Source organism: Eurosta solidaginis, chromosome 1, assembly GCF_040869045.1.
Source record: "Eurosta solidaginis isolate ZX-2024a chromosome 1, ASM4086904v1, whole genome shotgun sequence".
In the NCBI taxonomy this organism is placed as follows: Eukaryota; Metazoa; Arthropoda; class Insecta; order Diptera; family Tephritidae; genus Eurosta; species Eurosta solidaginis.
The window spans coordinates 77,716,148-77,723,317 of record NC_090319.1 but is presented as its reverse complement, the minus strand read 5'-3'; the positions used below and the strand labels follow the sequence as shown (position 1 = coordinate 77,723,317).

At 33.4% G+C, this 7,170-nt stretch overlaps 2 long non-coding RNA genes across 4 annotated transcripts; one reads left to right on the top strand and one right to left on the bottom strand.

Annotated features, from left to right (window-relative positions):
• The first annotated feature begins 288 nt into the window (after positions 1-288).
• Positions 289-2,163, top strand: LOC137245944 (uncharacterized). Of its 2 annotated transcripts, XR_010951422.1 has the most exons (4): positions 289-376; positions 443-580; positions 641-797; positions 857-2,163. It is a non-coding gene; the product is annotated as an uncharacterized lncRNA (long non-coding RNA). The 2 variants fall into 2 exon arrangements; XR_010951418.1 differs by having other exon boundaries at positions 346-580.
• A 576-nt stretch (positions 2,164-2,739) lies between these two features.
• LOC137235519 (uncharacterized) lies at positions 2,740-6,666 on the bottom strand. 2 transcript variants are annotated; one of them, XR_010947944.1, is made up of 4 exons: positions 6,558-6,666; positions 6,322-6,498; positions 4,667-5,590; positions 2,740-4,602 (listed from the first exon to the last, which is right to left on the bottom strand). It is a non-coding gene; the product is annotated as an uncharacterized lncRNA (long non-coding RNA). The 2 variants fall into 2 exon arrangements; XR_010947950.1 differs by lacking the exons at positions 6,322-6,498; positions 6,558-6,666 and adding an exon at positions 5,647-6,304.
• Between the last annotated feature and the right edge of the window lie 504 nt (positions 6,667-7,170).

Sequence of the window (7,170 nt, the reverse complement as noted above, 5' to 3'; positions counted from 1 at the left end):
ATCACACACCCGGACTTGGCTATTTTAATATATTAAATTGCAACATATTCAGTAAATTACAAAAACAATGTAATTGTATGTTTATTTAAATTTATGGTGAGCCGCCACCGCTTTGTATTAAGGCCCGATTAATGGTGACTTATAACCAAAAAACCATAACCAGATAAAACAGCTGATCGGACCTACCTTATGGAAATCAATGTAATCGATTAATGGTGCCATACCATAACGATAACGCCATAACCATACCATAGCCAACCAATTGAATTTTGGTTTTCTGCCATATCCACAAACAGCTGATTGTTCATTCGCCTATTTTTTTTTGCCATTTTGTGTATGTGTGTATAATTTTTTTGTTTGCCGATTTTTTGTTTGTGTAATTAAAAATTCTATTGTTTCGTTTATTTGAAAGACAAATTAATTTCGTTTATTGTTTATGCAGATCATAATGGATGACTGCAAATTAATTGAATTTGTACGCGATTTCCCATGCCTTTATGACAAGGCAAACCGGGATTTTAAGGACGCAAATAAAAAAGTGCCGCTTGGAAGGATATAGCAGAGAATTTAGGTGTGGATTGTAAGTAAAAATGAATAATCTTATAATATGTGCGTACATAGGTATGATTATTCCCAATAGTGGCAGTAGCAGTAAGGCGATGGGGGAATTTACGAGAGCGTTTTAGTAAAGAGATAAGGAGCAGTAAAAACACTTCAGGAAGTGGCGCGTCTGATGGAAGGCAATGAGTTTTCTTAGAGAGTCTTCAGTTCTTAAGAGCCCACATTATACCCCGACCGTAAGTATAATGGAATTACTTAACATGTTTGATTATGAACAAATTTTCTATTACAACAGAATGCGGCATAGCTCTCAAAATATAACCAGAAGTGTTGAAGGTGGCAAAAATACACCCACTTTTAGGGATGAATGTGCGTGTAGGGCTCGCCGCGAGAATTACAGTGCCGATATAAGTCCGTCATATCAAGTTTGAAGAAGAAAAATCAGGCGGTGGTGACAACGGTGCACTGAGATAGTCATGCAAGCTCAGATTGAGGAGAACAACGAAGCAGATATTGTGGAATACTTGTATGACAACCAGTAGGGTGATTGCCATTTTTGTAATTTTAAAACTAAAAGGCTGGCACTACAAATGGGTAATTGTTTACTTTAGCTCACAATCACTAAAACACGTCCAAAATGTCGGGAGGGATGTCAAAAGGCGGGCCTTGACCGCGGGATCAATGCGAAGGCGAAAAAAACATTTTGCTTCTATCAAAAGGTGTTCAGAAACAAACAAACAACCCCCCGGTTGAGCCAAAATCGAGAGCCTGATCCAACGCCGGGTACGCGATGTAAATTATTTCTGCGTAATTGTGGTCTACAACAAAATCATCAAAAATACAACCACATGAAAATTTGAAACCGGTTTTTGAAAATATCTATTGCCTGAAATAAACTTTTTAATTTTCGCCTTGGATTATTTATACCGAGGTCAAAACCCGTCACCCGACACCTCTGCCAACATTTCTGGATGTGTTTTATCAGTTTGGAGCTAAAGTAAACAATTACCAAAAAAGGCAGGCATACAAATATATGTAAGTAAGAAATTTTTGTGTATCCACTTTTTATACATATTTGTATGTCTGCCTCTTTACGCTTTTTAACGCCAGCCTTTCAATAGCAAAACCTATCTTCTTAGTTTATAAAGAAATTGACTGATTTTTCTATTTAATTTCCTTTTAAATTGTAATGAAATCTGAATACATCCCGTGATATATTTAATATGTCAATATGAATGCGACTGCAAATATGCCACGGGATGTTTAGTTGAGATTCCTAATGAAAGTACAAACTGTATGTATAAATGGATGTACAGTTTTGTTCAAAAAAGCAGTAGTAGAAATGATTGCAACATTTTATTGGTTATTTGTTTCTATAATTTAATTTTATTAATTTTAGAAAAAACTTGAATGTATTGTATAACGAAAACTGGATAAACCATTTTCAAAGACGTTTTCAAACAAATTAGAAAATTCCAGAAGCTTTTGTAAATCTTCATAAAAATTTCAAACTTTTTACTTGGATATTTTAGAACATTTTTTAGTATGGAGTTTTGTAGGTTGATGAATTTTAGTCTAACAAAGTGCAATTTTGAAGTCTGCCAAAATTCCCATTGACTTTTGACACACTTCAAAATTGCACTTTGTTGGACTAAAATTTATTAACCTACTAAACTCCATACTCAAAATTTTTTTTAAATTCCAAGTAAAAATGTTTAATTTTTTATGAAGATTTTCAAAAACTTATTGAATTTTCTAATTTGTTTGAAAACTTTTTTGAAATTGGTTTACATAGTTTTCGTTATACAATACATTCAAATTTTTTCTAAAATTAATAAAATTAAATAAAAGAAACAAATAACTGATAAAATGTTGCAATAATTTTTGTATGTAGATATATTTGAAATTCCTAAGAAAGTACAAAATGTAGATTGAAAATCGAATTGTGATACATTAATTTCTTTATTTATTAATATATTATATGTTGTGTTGCATGTAACATGAAAGTTGACCTATCCTAATATAATAATACGTTAATTCGAGTAATATGGTGACTATTGAATTGTGATAATGTAACAAAGAAACACACATAAGAACTTAAATTTTTATAATAGTAGATTTGTAAACACCTGCGCATATTAATAGTGAAAATAGTATAATTCGTAACATATATTGATGTACAGTTGCGAGCACTAAAACAGCAGTGAAAATTACTGATGTATTTATCAGTTATTTTCTCCTTTTATTTATTTTCGTTAATGGTAGAAATAGCTTCAATGAATTGTATAACCAAACAAATGTAAATTTATTTCGCAAACATTTTCGGGAAAACGCGAAAATTTGAAAGGTGTTAAAAAATCTTCATGCAAATTTCAAACTTTTATTTAGAGTTTTCAGAATTTTCTTTAGTATGAAGTTTTGTAGTCCAATCAATTTTAGTATAACAAAGTGCATGTTTGAAGTCTCTCAAAAATCGCATTGATTTTTCCCAATTTTTTTTTTAAGAGTGTTTTAGATTTGGTTCCAAACAAAGAGTAAATATTTATATGGAAGGAAATCTAAAACACTCTTTGAAAAAAAATTGGCAAAAATTAATGCGATTTTTGAGAGACCTCAAACATGCCCTTTGTTATACTAAAATTGATTGGATTACAAAAGTTCATACTAAAAAAAATTCTGAAAACTTTAATAAAAGTTTGAAATTTGCATGAAGATTTTTTAACACCTTTCGAATTTTCGCATTTTCCCGAAAATGTTTTCGAAATTAGCTTACATGTGTTTGGTTATACAATTCATTGAAGTTATTTCTAAAATTAACGAAAATAAATAAAAGGAAAAAATAGCGTTTATAATTCAGACTGCTAGTTTGTTCCCGATCTTGCAGGAGTTCCAAATAAGAACAATGAAAAACACTTACACGTACGATGCAATGTTGTTTTATTTCCTATGGGAACAATATGACGTACATAAAATGTTAAATACAAATCACATAACATTAAAATTTAATCTTACGCTTTTGTGCGTGCTCCTGCTGCTGATACGACCGAGAACTATAATTTATTTTAAGGAAATAAAATGGAAAACGGTGCCGTTTCGCCAGGGTTGCTAAATACGGGCAATGTAACTCAACTACGCACGGTCGCAATTCAGAAGCAGGAGGGCGCATTCACAGTGCGTTGCCAATATAAATTCTCCACAACACTGCTATTGTCGTATTCACAGCTGTATGTGTTATTATTGATATTCATTTAAAATATAGCATAATCTATAACAAAAATCTAATACGTATATAAAAGTTTCAAAGTTTACACATTGCCAGAATTGATTTTTAGGTAATCTTTGAGTATGCAGCTTTGTTGCCCATTGGTTAGTAATAGCTCAAACGTAAATTTTTGTTCATGCATTAGGGGATGAAAATTTAACACTTTCTAACTTGCACATTATTATAACAAAATTGAATAAGAAACAAAGTTGCATACAAGAGATTTTTTAAAAGTTCTGCTCAAAAAGTTTCAAAGTTCGTGACGGGTTTTTAAAGTTATTTATATGAACTAAATTTGCGTATTTATGAAAGTGCAGACATTTTTTTCATTTTCCTTCAAAATTTTGAATTCAATTTTTCGTTTTCCGGCAAAATATTTAAATTGAATTTTGCACTTTCCATTTTATACTAAATATTAATATGCGTAAACACTAAAGTGCATAACTATAATAAGAATGCAAAATACAAACTTTGTGGTATTATATTATGCTCTATTTAATATACACGAAGCAGAATTGCAATTTTTACCAATTTTTTATTTAGTGAAATTATTTGAACTAACTTTATATATAAAAAACCATAATATATGTTTTAAAAATATATGAAGTATTGTTTCAATATCGTTCTTTACTGTATGTATACAGAAAAAAATGAAATAAATTATATTATTCTATGTTAAAATAATTTGAGAAGCTTGTGATTTTGTAGCAGCATTGTGTTTGTGCAGCAGCAATTGTTGTTGCTTTGTTTTGTTGTGTATCGCCTTCCGCCTAAATGATCTATAAGGAGGTAGTCAAAATGTGAAATAACTTCTAGACAAGTGTATATAAGTTGCGTTCTTACCTCCTGAAATATATTACTCGATGTGATTTTGAAATGCTACTGCACCATCGGTCATAAAGTAGTTGGTAAGGTATTCCCAATACTCGTATGTACTATTTCGGCCCCTTCTTCGAAATGAGTGTACTGCCCGCAGCGGACCTCCACAAGTTCTTAGTTCGTTCCTCCATTCTGCACCCGCCCCTTCTCCGCAAGTGTAGTTTTCTGGGCAATACCACCGACTAGTATCGTGGAACATAATGAAATTATGCAGCACTAAACATGCGAAACGATTTTTTCCGCATTTTCAGGATAAAACTCCATTTTGGCTTTCAATACTCTCCATCGCGCAGTCAAAATTCCAAATGCGTTTTCTATAACGCGGCGGGCCCGCGACAGTCTGTGATTAAAAACTCGCTGTTACCTTGTCGTATTCTTTCCCGGATATGGTTTCATTAGATTTTTTTTTAAGCGAAATGCACAATCTCGAACGAAGAAATGCGGAAAGGGTTGTGGCGATAATGGAAGAGGAGTATCTGGTGGAAGTGGTAATCGATTTTCCAACAGATCTTCTCCAAACCTTAATGCATGAAAAATGCCTCCATCTCTTTGACTTCCATAAGCTCCTACGCTTACAGCGGTAAACTGGTATTTAGCATCGCATGCTGCCAACAAGACGATGCTGAAAAACTTTTTATAATTGAAAAACAGTGATCCTGACTTCGGAGGGCATTTTATAGCAACGTGATTTCCATCAGTAGCACCTACACGATTTGGCATATTCCACTTTTGGGAAAGTCAGTTGTTATATCTTTTTATTGTTGCTCTGTGGGTTCACTTAAATATATTGGGGAAAGCGTTTTCCACATAGCCTCGCAAGTCTCCAACACAATCATCCTCACAGTGGCTCCAAGCTATTTTTTGAAAGGAATACCATGTGCCAAGTACCTAAAAATCATACTAATTAATACAATATACGATGCTAATATCTGAAAATTTTTTACTGAAGTGTAATGGATAAACGTTCTTCCACACCAAGAAAATTAGGTAATAGTCTAGTTGAGGGGTCGACTGCTAATACGCTACCAAAAATATCGAGAGAGGTGTCAAACGACGCGTCTTGACATCAGTATTAATAATCCGAAGGCGGAAAATAAAAATATTAACTCGTTCAAAAGATATTACACGAAAAACCGAAAAAAGACCCGCGGGTACCTCCGAAACCGGGGGTGGGATCCATATTATTTTGCGCAGAACACCTTTCTGCGTTGGCGGTCTTCGGCCACGCTTATAAAAAATAACCCTGGGCTACGCCATGCCAAGTCCGGGTGTGTGGTATAACCGTGGCTACCGCCACGGTGATGCACAATTTTTCTTGTGTGTACAAACACAACAACAAACACATGGAAATCGCCATCTTCAACTGCAAATATCTCCGGACAGAGATACAATTTTTCTTTTCCGCCTTAGGATTATTGTTCTCGAAATTAATACGCGTCTTTTGACACCTCACTCGAAATTTTTGGTCAACTAGACTTTTACCAAAAATCATTGCTCTCAATGCCGAGATCAAGCAATTGGTCGACCATCAGACCAAAAGGTAAGAGCACCTCAGGATATGCAACCGCTTTGCTGGTTTTGGTATATATGGTCAACCGTCAATCCCTAACAGATCCTACCAAATATAACGTCAGAGTATTAATGCACTTCCCACGGCAGCCGGTTCTAAGCACAAAAAGGTTTTGTGTGGCAGTTTCCGTGTTTTATTTGAAGATAATTACGGTTAAGTTCACGTCCTTGCACTCAAATATATATACAAAATCTTCGCCTATATGTAGTGCTATATTTAATTAAATCTGTAAGAATACCGAAATCCTTATTAATTTGTTAAACTTTTAATATGTGAACAGCTCACATTGAGATACGCGTAGATATGGGGCTTTATTCACCACCTAATTGTTTCACTATGTAGATATGCACCCAATTTGTTGCAATATTAATAAAAATACTATTAAAAATGTTTCTTTTACTTTATTTTGATTAAAAATTACCAAATTTGCAATCACTTTGCACAATCACTTTTTATAAACAAAACATTCGCAGCTCGTGACAGCAATGGTCAGCTGTTTACGGTTATGGCACCATTAATCGATCACAATAGAGATGGTTATGGATATGGGTATGGTTACGACTATGGCGTTAGGGTTAAGGAAGTTTAATTTGGCTTTTAATCCTAACAGAGAACAACAAAAGTAATCACCAGCGTTGCGGAGCTGGCAACACTGTTCACTTTCATGTGTTTTCATTTCAACAGAAATTTGTTGCAATATTTGTTTTGATATTTTATAAGTAAATTAGTGAAATTTAATATAATTTTTCCGTTAATACGTGCAAGTTGGATTATGTTAATATGCTAAATATAAAAAGTAAAGTGATGTGTACGCTTAAAAGATTGTAAACGTGCGGGAACAATATGTATCACACAAACCTGTTTTTCGCGGATAAGTTTTAAACGGGTAAAAAAAGTT